This window comes from Limulus polyphemus, unplaced genomic scaffold (genome assembly GCF_000517525.1).
Source record: "Limulus polyphemus unplaced genomic scaffold, Limulus_polyphemus-2.1.2 Scaffold406, whole genome shotgun sequence".
NCBI classification, from domain to species: Eukaryota; Metazoa; Arthropoda; class Merostomata; order Xiphosura; family Limulidae; genus Limulus; species Limulus polyphemus.
The window spans coordinates 197,398-209,927 of NW_013666016.1; the positions used below are offsets into that span (position 1 = coordinate 197,398).

The 12,530-nt window shown below is 34.3% G+C and overlaps 1 protein-coding gene across 11 annotated transcripts in view; it reads right to left on the reverse strand.

The window, feature by feature from the left end:
- LOC106458029 (forkhead box protein P1-like) overlaps positions 1 to 12,530 on the reverse strand; it is a 255,864-nt gene that overhangs the window by 185,789 nt on the left and 57,545 nt on the right. Inside the window, exon 2 of one of the 11 annotated variants that reach the window (XM_022384154.1) lies at positions 7,580 to 7,677. The exons of the other annotated variants lie outside the window; for them this stretch is intronic. The gene's annotated coding sequence lies outside the window, so the exon portion shown is untranslated. The remainder of the gene's footprint in view (positions 1 to 7,579; positions 7,678 to 12,530) is intronic. 11 annotated transcript variants of the gene reach the window in all.

A 12,530-nucleotide genomic window follows, 5' to 3' on the forward strand; every position in this document is an offset into this window, starting at 1 on the left:
GGGGATCTGATTGAGGTGTTTAAGATTGTAAAGGGAATTGATAGTGTTGATGCATCATCTTTTTCCATACTTACCAATGAGAATAGTAGGGCAAGGGGACACAGATATAAATTGTGGCAGGGTAGAAGTCATCTTCAGCTAAGATAGTTTTATTTTTCTAACAGGGTGGTTGGCCTTTGGAATGGGTTGCATTCGGCTGTTGCGGAGGCAGTAAATTTAAGTTACTTTAAGAGAAAGCTAGATAAGTATATAAATGATAAGGGCTGGCTTTAATATTTTTTTAAATTTGATTATTAATAGTTTTAGTTTAGTTTAGAGGATGGAACAGCCGAGATGGACCAATAGGTTTCATGTTGTTCCAAAACGTTATGTTACGTTACATTAAAAGTATTCAGTAGCCACGAGGAACAGCAATAAGTTCTTCCACTTAATAAGAGGTAGGGTCAGCATAGCCAAGTCCCTGTTATCTCATTGGGTTTTGTCTCGCTTTTAGAGGGTGAAACAAGTCTTATTACGTCTTATTACAGCCATTCATGATCTGATTAGAGTAAATGCAGCACTAACTCAAGATCTTGATTGTTACAGAGGGATAAAATCCGAAAATTTACTCTTAATATTGAATATTATAAAAATAGTTATGGAAGAGTTGGTTTAATGGCCAAGGCTATCACACTGTATATAATTAAGTTTATTCACAATAAGCAAGAGTGTTACTGAAATCCCCTCTAGAAGTAATTTATATGGTTGACATATGCTAAAACCTAGGTCAAAGTGCACTAACTCTTAGGATCTTTCACACACATTTCTAGGACACTTCATTCTGTCATAGGCAAAAACAAACTCATCATATGGTTTGTCAGGTGATTGCTTGAACCTTATGAATGCAGAAATGTAGGCATGTCATGGTTAATCTGCAATACAATATTAAGATCATATAGCTGTACAATTTTCAAAGAAGCATGATAACTGGTGACCATCTATCCGGGGCATTATTACTAAAAACAGGTGGAGGGAGACAATAAGACAGACAAGAAGTACCATACACATCCGACCGTATTCCATTTGACTAATCCCATCAAACAATAGTATGGACTCATTTGTCTCGAACTGTAACATGAGAAGAACAGTATATAAACAATCATATTGCAGCCAATAACAAGCCAGCAACTTACTAATATCTAATGCAAACAAGAAACTAAGATTTCAGTTGTGCTTGCAGCACAATCTGTCGACAGTGAATTACGTAAGGTTTCTAATGATTCGCATGCCCGTTTTTCTGAAAAGACAGTAGAGTAAAAACGTGAATAAAACCACGAGTTAGTTGACACTGTTTACATTTTTCTAATAATGTAAGCTGGCGAAAATTAATTACGGGTGCGATGAACACTCTCAGGGCAGGAGTTGGGTCTTTCGATACCTTAAGAAATGTTAACAACTCCCTAAATGTACCTAAGAATTGTTGTCAGTCATGGTCACCTCGCAATTCTGATGGAATTCTATTGCCTGAAATTAGTTTTAAAAGAATGACAAGGACTTCAATCATCTTCTCCTTAGTACAAGCATTGGATCCCAATGCAATCAAGCATCTTCAGGATGAATTCGGACGACGCGTTTGCCATTTTGTCATCCTAATTGTCTGCTATATCTATAAACAAACTTTGGATCATATTCCTAGAGGAATAAGGCACCATTTGATATGTTATGGAATCTACACCAAGCACAATGCGGGCTATTATCACGGTAACTGATAGTTCTGTATAGTATCATATTAGGAAGGGGTTATACGAAAGTGGCCAGTTTGTGCATTACTTCCACATACGCACGAGCACGCAAGCATAAAGTACGAAAATACCTTAGATTCGTTACCTGAACATAGCGCATTTGCCGTCTAAAATGTTTTATTTACAGCTTAGTCCTCCTGGTGATTCAGCGGTAAGCTTCTTGTCTTATAACGTTATAATTTGAGGTTTAATCCCCGGGGTAGATAGCCTATCGTACAGCTTCATGCTAAAACAAAACCAACCAAGTACAAAAGAAGTTTACTTTGAATCTACTAGGAAAAGCTCACGATTGTATTCACTGAAATTATCCTAGTAAAAACGCAGACCTGCTATGTTATGTGTCAAGATTTTAATTTATCAATATACGATTTGACAGGCAAAAAAGTCAATGGGATTAGTTATGAAAATTTATTACGTAACGTAATTTGGTATTTCTAAAAGAGTTGTTTTATAAACCGTTTCCTTAATGAAAACAAATATATTTTTCTGTGCCACATATGCTATCGTTATTAACGAAAACAGTCTCTGTATAGCTGTCGAGGTACTTGCAGTAATATAGATTTTGTGCATGAAAATTTAAACAATTCCTTTTTGTTCATTCTTAAGGCGTTTATTTCTTCTAATGTTCCAACCCCTGGTCTGGTCTAAGTATCTATTTGCCTATCATTGAATACATTTTACATTACTTTCACTGTGTGTTAAGACAAAAGGTCAATTCGTACAAATGTTTGAACGTACACATGTAATAAGCAGTGGTTGCAATTATTTTAATATGGGTATTTGACATAAATTACCTCATTAGCATACATCTACTTTATTGTTTGTATTTCAACATATACTTTTACCATAATGAATGAGTTTACAGCTTATAAAATGTATACACATTTATAGTTTATACTTAAAGAAGTACCTTTCGAAACTATGATCTCTGAAAATCCTTTACTCATTACGAAATAGGTTCCATTTTCAAGTAGTAATTCTCACAACTACGGTTTTAATAAATGGATTACACCATTATACCCATAAGTGTTTATCTGTAATATGAGTAAACTCCAGTTAACGAAACTGTACTTGATCCCTTAATAAATGTTCACACTAATGCTTGTTATGTGAAACAACTCCTCTGATGTTTTAGTCGAAAGAAAGGAAGAAAAATATATCATTTCAATTAAAAAGCCAGACTGCAATTTGAATTAATCTAACAAAATGGCTGACGATCTCGGCACTTAAGTTACATACTCGTCGAATTATCTTAAAGCCTAGCTTTTTAAAATACTGCGGTCTTTATGAATACATGGAATATGAAAGTGTTAGCTAACAAGACGTAGCATCGTCGAGATATCGACTCTCTCTCATGATCTCTTTCAATAACAAAAAAAACGATGTTATAAACATATTTCTTTATATCCCATAACCTCAGTTAGAAGGCACGCAGCTTCATACTTTACAGTGACAATGAACTCGGCTTCACATAAGAAATAAAGTTGTTTATCCAATTCAGTAACTTTAATTACAAGTTGGGTCATATCACTTAGTGATATCATCACTGCACTATTGACCAACACAGTACATTGAACCAGTATAATAAATCCGGAACGTTACTTTCTGAAGTAAAAGTATTCAATAACACATCGTGTTTAAGCTAACTTACATCATGAACTCTGATGATTGATGCGTATCTTCAGCTCTGTGGATTATGTCATGTTCTAAAGAGCAGCTTGATATTTATAATTTATTATTGGTCACTTTAGAATCTCACCTAATTTAGATGACAATTGCGTTTTTTGTTGTACTTGTCACTTTTGCTATCTAACTTTCTGAAAAAACAAGATCTGAACGTATTGATATAATTCATCCAAGCGTTCTTCCGTTTACTAGAGAATTCAATTCAAATATTGCTATGACACATCTTCCTATTTCCCGTAGCCTAAATAAAAAACTTGCCTGCTATTTATACCATAAAATTAAATTTCAAAAGAATATACGAGCAATATATTATTTTGACTTTTATATGGACTATACATCCATGAAATGTAATACCTATGTTATTATTAAGTACTTATGGACATAAGTAATTATGACTACAAATATATGCATATATAGAAAATTCAACGAACACATATCAGTAATATAAAAACACAGCATATTACACGAAACGATACATGAATTTTGTACTTAACTTGGCATGTTCCTGTAAAAATAGCTATTTTAAAATGAAATTCGTTACACTTCAAATAATAAATGTCCTACAGTCCTACCGTAAGTTTATAGAAATATTTAGGTTTAATTACTAAGATAAAATACTGGTAAAAGCTTTGAGATCTCTTATACTTTAAAGAAAGTACAGGTATTATTTTAATTCATTTTATTATATGTTCTTTTAAGGAGTCCTCCGTTGGTCAGCGGTAAGTTTACGGATATACAACGCTAAAATCCGGGATTCGATTCCATACGGTAGACAGAGCACAGATAGCTCATTGTGTAGCTTTGTCGAAGGTTTCATAAAGTTTTTAAAATATACTGTTCATTACTTCACTGGTGTTTTGTACCCCCCCCCCCCCGCCCTTTATTTGATGATTGTCTCACAATGTGCGCATAGATATCATCAAGCTGTCTGAGTTTACCGCTCACATTATCGTATATTTCTTCTCCACACTGTGCCACAGTTGTTGAAGCTTGTTGGCTTCTCTCGGGCCACAATGGCTTTCAGTTATTATGGACTCTAATTTGTTTGTTTTATGAAATTTCGCGAGGGCTATCTGAGGTTAAGCATCTACCCAATACAAATCTTGGAATAGTGGAACTGGCCTTCACGTGATAACCACCCCACGGCTGCAAGGGCGAGAATGTTCGACTAAGGGTTTCTATCTCGTGTCCCGCAGATTGAGAACCAAGCGCCCTAACCACCATACCCCTGGACTTTGAGGAGAGCATTTAATTATTTTTACTATTACACCTCTTCTTTCGCTCCATATCTTGTCCTGCTTAAAGTAGTAGGTGTTGGGTCACTGTCTTGCTGAAATTCAAACCTATTGGACAATTAGACGAAACCACTTTGCAAAGCATGATGCATGGGGGGAAGGGTTGGTTCTATCTACATAATTCCTTCAGTTTTTCACTATGTCTCGAACACCATATGCTGAGATATAGCGTCAAACTTTTATTTATCCTGCACCATTAATGCTTGGAGACGGCTTGAATGGGTAATGAAGAAAAACTTTAATATAAGTTTAACATAACAGCAAATGTACAACGTTTCGACAAGGTTATGTCACCATCATGATGATATCTTTCAATTAGTTAGTTTTGCACTACAAAATCTGGTTAATTAGTAAAGACGTTTTCATGAAAGAATGTATGAAGTCTTTCTTAAATTTTAAAGAATTATTAATTCTTGCAGAAACATTACAGAATTCATAGTTAATCATATAACTGAGTTTCAAATAAGTCATTAAATTATATCGAATAACTTGTGGAAACACGATATAACTTGTATTTAATGACATCAACATAAAAATTCTGCTATTATTAAATGAAACTCATGGTGAGCTACATGTAAAAACATTCATCTTTCCAGCCTAAGAAGTGAAACCTTGTTAGATTTTTGAAATATAATGCAATTTCGGAAGAATTATAATGTTAACTAGAAAAGCCAACATTCGCAAGCGAAGTCAATGTGTCCTCCCCCCCCCTCTATTTTATTCGATACGATCTTCGGACACAGTAGGTTTCCAGAGAAAATGGTTTTCAAGGTAGGTGTATACACTTTAGAGGGATGGACACTTAAAACAAAACTAACTTGAAACTTCTTTGTGAGAAAGATGTATTGGAGCATACTAAATTGTGACTTTATAATCCATAAACTATTCAGTCGTAAAGAGATCTATTTACAATGACAGAAACGTTATAAGTCACTCTTGGGGCAGATAATGTCATTAGGCGTTTATATACATTGCGATTTTCTTTTTCCTTCAGTCTGCGGAAGTTATTACAAGGTATCTTTCTGTAAAGTCACATCTAAGTTGTTCGAAATATAGAGAAATGGATGGGAAAAGTCATATTTCTGTGAAATGTTTGACTTTTGTAAGACTGCAAGATAGGCACTAATCCCAAATCTACTTTTTTTCATTCTAAAAGGCTTTTGCAAGCTATCGTTGTGCGTATCGGATCAATGTTTATGCTCCTAAAAGTTTCAAGATGATCGCCCCCCCCCCCCCCATTTCTGTCAAAGCTGCTTAGATTTATTCATATGTTAGAAAGTCATGGGAATCTTTCTAAATTGAAACGTGATAAACTAAACTAATTTGTGCAAAAAAGGATATCTGTTAAGAAGGGTGCAAAAAGGGTGAAGTAAATATATATTTATGTTTATTAATTTTCAGGTTATATGTGTCATTGAAGAAATAAAAAAAGATACGAAACTGATTCAAAAGCTAATAATTTTGCTTTACTCAGGGTCAAAGGTATTGAAAATATAATAGGTTATTGCACTTGGTAGGAACGATTTGCATATGCTGACACTTGGAATATCGTCATAGCTGCAAGCGTTACGGCGTTACCTATATAGTTCGTTTACGTCGAATTACCAACCTTTCGGCAATGCAATGCCATCATGAATATTCTTGTAGCTAAAGAATTTATATATGACAGTCGTTCAAACTAAAATATTCGTATAATGAAATTTTTAGACGATGTAGAGCGAAATGACAGAGCATTTCGAAAAGAGTCTTCAGTAATATCCAGAAAGAGAACAACTTCGCACAGTAGACTGCTTAGGACGGCAGTGGATGTACAACTACATATACGGCTTATCTGGATCAGCGCGTTCATCTACAGAGTGAAGATTATCCATAGAAATGAGGAATCCCATTGTAAGTTTATTAAACAAACTTTTAAAACGGCAGATGATGAAAACAAGAAAAGAAAGGGACAAATTACGATGTAAGTATCCAGAATTTGTTGACATTTATACTAGGTTGACTGAGTGTGTTGCTGAGTGTGACTGAGTGTGAGGCTTCTCTTTCTCTTTCTTGTCTATCGTTAACATCCCATTATCTTAGTATTATTCCAATTTATCGTATGTTATTCTCTGGAGTGATGAACTACTTCATGTTGATGCTATGACAGTTATTGGAAGTCTACAGGAGGAAAATCAAATCTAAACTTTACATTAATGGTATGTATTTTTCATAAACGAAAATATAATCTTTTTAAAGCACAAGAGAGACAGGGAATGTAGGGTAAACAGCGGATATTAGTGTTTTTGCTAAGTTGAAATTATCTGGGACACCACATTTATCATGTTCATGACTTTCAGTAACTGTATTTTAGACGATAGTCTTAGGAAATTTGTTGATGTGATGAAAACGGATTTTAGATGTTGAATACCGTGGAAAATACAAATGATTGTAGTAGTATAAATTGAAGTTTTATATTTCCTCTTTTTTTATATGTGGGGTAAGTTGAATTCCAAGGTACTTAAAGATTAGTATAGGCGGTTTTAATACAGATTTGTGGAGAAGCCTTCATCAGACCTGTGTATGAGGAATGATAAAGTGTTACATGTTTCTTATTCTATGTTGAAATGTATAGAACGATGTTGTTTGTTAAAAACTGGGCTCCTTGTGAAAAACGTCGCCAAAACGTCGTAGAGTATGTTGTTCACCAATGGTATTTCAACTGCTTTATTATTGGTATACTTAAATTGCTGTATTTACAACTGCAATTCTCTGACACTCACTTGCCTCTTGGAGGACCCAGATAGCTGATTGAAGAATGTAAGCGAATAGATAACATACCAATGTTTGTAATCAGAAAACCCGGGATCAAATCCCAGCTACTACCAGCCCACACATTCCGTCTCAGAACTTTCCTGAAGATGGCAACAGATTAGAAGCTGAAACGTAGGATATAAACTAATCAGTATCTAGTTGTGAAAAAATATGTAAGTAACTAATTCATAATTAGACTAAATTGGACCGATTCAATTCCTAACCATGACAACGATTGCTATTCGATTGTCATAGTGTTACTGTATGGTACTTGTACACTTTCTGGATTTTTTGTTTATTAAAATTGTCAGAACTTGTTTGAATATCTGTTGATATTTAATCATAACAAAATTGTTCCAATCTCAAAAGCATAGAAAATCAAAAAACTAATATGAAGTCCGGAAATTAAATTAAAAGAGTGAAGTTTGACAAGATGATATATATATACATATAGTTAACCTCAAGGGATACTTAGGATATGTGGTAAAACATGTTTTAGATTGCAAGCATGTAAAGGTAAAGTTTTAAGTGAATATTATCATATTTCCTAGTGTTTCAACAGTTATATGTGCCAAAAACGTAATCTTTCGCATTCAAACATTTATAGATGCTAATTAAGACTTCACGTAAAGTTAGAAAACAGAGAATAAACATGTTTTATAGGATAACGACTGCGTGTAATTAAATAAAGAACAGGCTAAATGATGACTGGTGTGTGAAGACATATTGGCTAGATGAGTATGCGATTTAGTGGTTACGATGATATTTGACATGATGACGACGATATGACTCAACTATGAACACTATTACCTTATTTTTTACCTTACGAAAAATAAGGACTAGCCATATGTTCAGTAATAAGACCTCAGGCTAAGTCTCCTCGTCTGAGAAATGTTTATATTGGGTTTTAAGACACTTTATCTGAGGCTAACTGATATGTGTGTTGTAACAAAACTTTAAGTGTGCTTGCAGTATGTTATTTCTTTCATTAAATTAATTTGTATTGGAGATAAATGTATACCAAGAATGCACAATCCCAATAAACACCAAGTTAAAGCTAAGGGGGCATCGCGAAATGATACACTCACATAAAAGTCTGAAAAAGTATATACATATTTTATACATATTTGACACATTTATTCACAATATCACAAACATTGTTTTCCATACAGTTTGTACTAATTTAAAATGAATTTCTATAACATACAACGGTAGATATGCAACAACGCAGGGAATAATACTGTGTAAGCATGCAGGTGAATTAACTGCAACAACTTGTACAAAAAAACTTTGAGTTAGTTATGTTATTTGGGGTTACTGTTTGTGGCAATTCTAAGTTCGTTTGTGAACGGATAATACATATCATACGAATGATTAACATGTTCAGTTCCAATCCTCAGGTGGTTAGGGTGCTCGACTCGCAATCTGCGGGTCGCGGGTTCGAATCACCGACCCACCAAACATGCTCGCTCTTTCAGCCGTGGGGCATTATAATGTGACGGTCAATACCACTATTCGCTGGTAAAAGAGTAGCCCAAGAGTTGGCGGTAGGTGGTGATGACTAGCTGCTTTCCCTCTAGTCTTACACTGCTAAATGAGGGACGGCTAGCGCAGATAGCCCTCGTGTAGCTTTTCACGAAATTCAAAACAACATGATCACTTTATTTACGATGTAGCAAATTGACTATATTTTCCTTTAGAAATATTCAGTTTTTACTAAAATTGAAAGCACAGAAAATGGTGTTTAATAACATATTTTTTCAAACAATGCATCAGAAGCGCACGGTTTCATACACAAGAAATGTCGCAGATAAAATATCGTTTTTAATTAAATCACACAGTGTATCATAAAGTGGCGCTTATAAATGTTTTATGATAGAGCTTAGTATTGGTGCTGATTTTCTTTAGAGCAAAGCTACGCAATAGGCTATCTGCGTGCTGCACATAACGGGGAATCGAACTCAGATTTTAGTGTTGTTAGTTCATAAACTTACCGCTGACCTACCGAGAATAAAATGCAGCTTAAAGTAAATATGTGTATATAATAAAGACGGCTGATATCTATACTAAAAAATGTTATTTAAAACACGAAACAAATAACTAAGTTTCAACCTCCTTATATCATCATCATCTTAACCTGATAATGATCTAAGAAGGTCGAAACTTTATTATTTGTTTCGTGTTTCAAATAACAGATGGAGTTTTAGAAGACTAAAAATTAGAAAAAGATCAAAAACTTATATGAATATATTTTTAGCTGTACTTGGAGATTTCCGGAAAAATAACCGCATTTTTTCCTTGAACATGGCATGAGCGTTTAAAAAGAGTCTCGACAGAGGGCAGCAGGAGACACGATGCAGCTGATATATTTGTTCCGACTTGGTACTTCGAATCACAAGTAATGTGTGGGACACAGAGAGAAAAGATTGCCAACTGTCATATTGGCGAGGTGAGTGGGCCTCCACTCTTACAGGCACAGATGGCTTTATTTACTCAGGCAAGCGGGATGTTACAGACTGCGCGCGCACTAACGCTTTCTCTCATCTTAGCCCTCAGGCACAAACAATGGCCAGATGGGCGCGTATTGACTGTATACACAGCAAGTATAGACTGTCCCACCAACTGCATCGTGTAGAAAGCACTAGTTAAACTAAGGGGTGAGAGGTACAGGAGGGGCATTCTTAATTTTGACTTTTTTTTTCGTGAGTCATACGAAGAGAGATTACATCGTTTCGCAAGGCTCAACATAGAAACAGGAATTTTCTGGGACTATAATAGGAAGACGCGAGTTCATAAAAATAGAATATCTAGTATTTAAAAAGCAACATTTATTTCAATAATCACTACCTTCCTCAGATTTCTATACCTTGCTCAGTCACTCTTCACTTCTTCGCTGCTAATAACAGTTTTCCATGTTTACTTATGAAAAACATATACACGTTAAAAAACACACAGATTATTTCATAAGCTATCTCTACCAGTATGTCCTTGATTCTGCTAACGGTGGACATTAGACCACAAAAATATTAATTTATGACAGTCCAACAATTTTTTTATCATCTATCTAAAAATTGCGTTCCGAGGATATGAAAAGCAAAAATAAATAATATATATTCAAATGTCTTTCAGCTGTTTCTATTGGCATTCAAAACGTTAGCGTGGTACCGTATAATGCGAGAAAAATAAGTTTACATTAAGTTAATATAAACTTCGTTCAACACCTATTTCTCCAATATAAGTTAGCCAATCGTCAATATTTGAAGTGGGTTAGAAAGGCAAAATAATCAACATTAACATATATACTATCCAAACATTTTTATACCTATTATTAGTGAAACAGGATATGGCATGAAAATCTGATTGAATTTACTTGCGTGTTTCATATAACCTAATTTGGTAATCCACACTAGAAGGTATGGAATAAAATTAATAACATTATTACCCAAGTTTATTGAAAAACGGAAAACATTGTAACAATATTGCAAGGTATGACAATGAAAAAATAGTTGTGTTTCCAACAGTTTCTCCTGCAAGAAAAGAATTGGTGCTGGAGGATATGATACTCAACATTATGTCAATGTAATTGTTCATTAATTAACGACATTAAGCATCTCGTTTGTCAAATAGAAATCAATACAGAACAAAAAAAACTATATTAATATAATCGTTCTTATCAGTTTTCGTTTGTAAATAGGAAATCGACTGTAGAGTGTAGTGCATTCGAAAATTTGTAAATAAACATATACGTTTAAACGGAGTGTCTGCAGACTTATAACGCTAGAAACCGGGTGCCCCCAGTGGCATAGCGGTATGTCTGCGGACTTACAACGCTAAAATCCGGGTTTCGATACCCGTTGTGGGCAGAGCACAGATAGCCCAATGTGTAGCATTGTGCTTAATTACAAACAAACAAACATAATTTCCATATTGTTCTTTCTTTTACTTCTAGAAAGATGATATTTATGTTTATATACAAATTTTCAAGTGCACTAAACTATACAGTCTGCTGTGCTACTGGGGGGTGTAAATTATGAAACAGAAAATTCAACAAACTAGAACAATTTTGATTATGCCATTTCTGTTGTGAAATGGGGGATATTTACAAAACACAATACGAATAATATTAATACAAACATTTTTTTTCAATAGATATTTATGATAAAAAATATGTTAAGGAAGTTTCTGTTTTATTATAAACCTCACGAAAGAAACTCGAACTTGTTATAAAATTGTTATTAATTGTTCAAAACTTACACAATATGAATATGTTTCGATCTCTGATCTGACATGTTTTCAGATCGAACAAAGATCTCAACAAGTGATATATAACATTTTAAGGTTGATCTCATACACATCTGATCATTGAACCTCAGGAGCCCCACCCTCACTAGATCTCTCCGCCTTCTTTAGCCACAATTTAATTACATCATCGCCACCTTGTTACTGTTAACAAGGAAATGCTATATTGAACAATATTGCCCCCTTCGCTAACCAAACTGAATTCCCGGATGATGCTATTATACAGAAACAACATTTTAATTTTCTTAACCGCCAGGCTTTGTATGGTATTTCGAAACCAACTTTAACCAGAAATTTGGCAATCCATACATATGGGCTATAAAAGATATAAGTTTCCTTTCTGAATGATTACTCTTATCAGGCAACAGTACTGCTATATGCATATACTTAGAATGTTTACCGATTCAATGATTTATAAATTACCACATCATTTCAGCAGGAAAAAGTATATTTCTCAAACTTGTCTCCAATTTGTAGATATAAGATATAATAAGACTGAAACCTCATTTGAAACAATAAACAATTATTATAGCCAACACTACTTTACAATATTATACAAAAATGTATACTATACCCAACAGCAATTCATAAACCACGTCTGGATGGACGTCCTCTGATATATCGATGTATTGATTTAATATCTCACAAATCCTACAAAGCCAACAGTCAATGAAATACG